Genomic DNA, 2,500 nt, shown 5'->3' with positions numbered 1-2,500 from the left:
CACAAAGCAAATAGGTCAGCAAGAAATAAGAATAATTTCCTTGACTAGAAATGGACTGGATTCGGCCATTCGGCAAGAGGAAGGAAAATATGGAATAAATGAGGGAAGTTAAGATGAGAAATGAAAGGCCTACGAGAGGTTCCTCTGGGAAAACTACACCCAAAACTTTGGAGGAAGGAAGATGGCAGAAATTGTAACAAACTTTTCACTTGAAGTCAAGCTTTTCACGTCAAACCAGCTCTTTCAATCAACCCCTCGCAGCCATCCTGGCAGGGAAGCAGAAAACGGAAACACTCCGGTCCGGCCGAGGCCCGGGTAAACCGGTCCCGCCCGAGCGTCCCGGTAGACCGGGACGGCTGCCCGTCACGGACACCCCAGGGCCCCGGCGCGGGCACCGAGGCGACGGCGGAGGTCCCCGACCGAGGCCCGGGGCCCCCGCGCCGGGATCCCGTACATCCATCAAGGCGGGGAAACAGAAACACTCTAGGCCGGCCGAGGCCCGGGTAAACCGGACCCGCCCGAGGCCGTCCCGGTAGACCGGGACGACTGCCCGGCGCGGACACCCCCGGGGGCCGGCGTGGGCACCGAGGGGACGGCGGAGGTCCCCGACCGAGGCCCGCGGCGCCGGAGCCGGGATCCCGTGCATCCATCGTGGCGGGGGAAACAGAAAGGCTGATCCGGCCGGGGCCCCGGTAAGCCGGACCCGCCCGAGGCCGTCCCGGTAGACCCGGCCCTCTCCCCGTCTCGGGCACCCCAGGGGTCCGGCGTGGGCACCGAGGCGACGGCGGAGGTCCCCGACCGAGGCCCGCGGACCCGGAGCCGGGATCCCGTGCATCCATCGTGGCGGGGGAAACAGAAAGGCTGATCCGGCCGGGGCCCCGGTAGACCGGGAAGACTGCCCGGCGCGGACACCCCCGGGGTCCGGCGTGGGCACCGAGGCGACGGCGGAGGTCCCCGACCGAGGCCCGCGGCGCCGGAGCCGGGATCCCGTGCATCCATCGTGGCGGGGGAAACAGAAAGGCTGATCCGGCCGGGGCCCCGGTAGACCGGGACGACTGCCCGTCGCGGGCACCCCCGGGGTCCGGCGGGGGCACCGAGGCGACGGCGGAGGTCCCCGACCGAGGCCCGCGGACCCGGAGCCGGGATCCCGTGCATCCATCGTGGCGGGGGAAACAGAAAGGCTGATCCGGCCGGGGCCCCGGTAGACCGGGAAGACTGCCCGGCGCGGACACCCCCGGGGTCCGGCGTGGGCACCGAGGCGAAGGCGGAGGTCCCCGACCGAGGTCCGCGGCGCCGGAGCCGGGATCCCGTGCATCCATCGTGGCGTGGGAAACAGAAAGGCTGATCCGGCCGGGGCCCCGGTAGACCGGGACGACTGCCCGTCGCGGGCACCCCCGGGGTCCGGCGGGGGCACCGAGGCGACGGCGGAGGTCCCCGACCGAGGCCCGCGGACCCGGAGCCGGGATCCCGTGCATCCATCGTGGCGGGGGAAACAGAAAGGCTGATCCGGCCGGGGCCCCGGTAGACCGGGAAGACTGCCCGGCGCGGACACCCCCGGGGTCCGGCGTGGGCACCGAGGCGAAGGCGGAGGTCCCCGACCGAGGCCCGCGGCGCCGGAGCCGGGATCCCGTGCATCCATCGTGGCGGGGGAAACAGAAAGGCTGATCCGGCCGGGGCCCCGGTAGACCGGGACGACTGCCCGTCGCGGGCACCCCCGGGGTCCGGCGGGGGCACCGAGGCGACAGCGGAGGTCCCCGACCGAGGCCCGCGGACCCGGAGCCGGGATCCCGTGCATCCATCGTGGCGGGGGAAACAGAAAGGCTGATCCGGCCGGGGCCCCGGTAGACCGGGAAGACTGCCCGGCGCGGACACCCCCGGGGTCCGGCGTGGGCACCGAGGCGAAGGCGGAGGTCCCCGACCGAGGTCCGCGGCGCCGGAGCCGGGATCCCGTGCATCCATCGTGGCGGGGGAAACAGAAAGGCTGATCCGGCCGGGGCCCCGGTAGACCGGGACGACTGCCCGTCGCGGGCACCCCCGGGGTCCGGCGGGGGCACCGAGGCGACGGCGGAGGTCCCCGACCGAGGCCCGCGGACCCGGAGCCGGGATCCCGTGCATCCATCGTGGCGGGGGAAACAGAAAGGCTGATCCGGCCGGGGCCCCGGTAGACCGGGAAGACTGCCCGGCGCGGACACCCCCGGGGTCCGGCGTGGGCACCGAGGCGAAGGCGGAGGTCCCCGACCGAGGCCCGCGGCGCCGGAGCCGGGATCCCGTGCATCCATCGTGGCGGGGGAAACAGAAAGGCTGATCCGGCCGGGGCCCCGGTAGACCGGGACGACTGCCCGTCGCGGGCACCCCCGGGGTCCGGCGGGGGCACCGAGGCGACGGCGGAGGTCCCCGACCGAGGCCCGCGGACCCGGAGCCGGGATCCCGTGCATCCATCGTGGCGGGGGAAACAGAAAGGCTGATCCGGCCGGGGCCCCGGTAGACCGGGAAGACTGCC

The sequence above is a fragment of the Pituophis catenifer genome, unplaced genomic scaffold (assembly GCF_029215685.1).
Source record: "Pituophis catenifer annectens isolate HBS135680 unplaced genomic scaffold, rPitCat1.0.hap2 SCAF_143, whole genome shotgun sequence".
NCBI lineage: Eukaryota > Metazoa > Chordata > Lepidosauria > Squamata > Colubridae > Pituophis > Pituophis catenifer.
The sequence above is the reverse complement of the archived record's forward strand: the minus strand, read 5'-3'. Positions refer to the sequence as shown.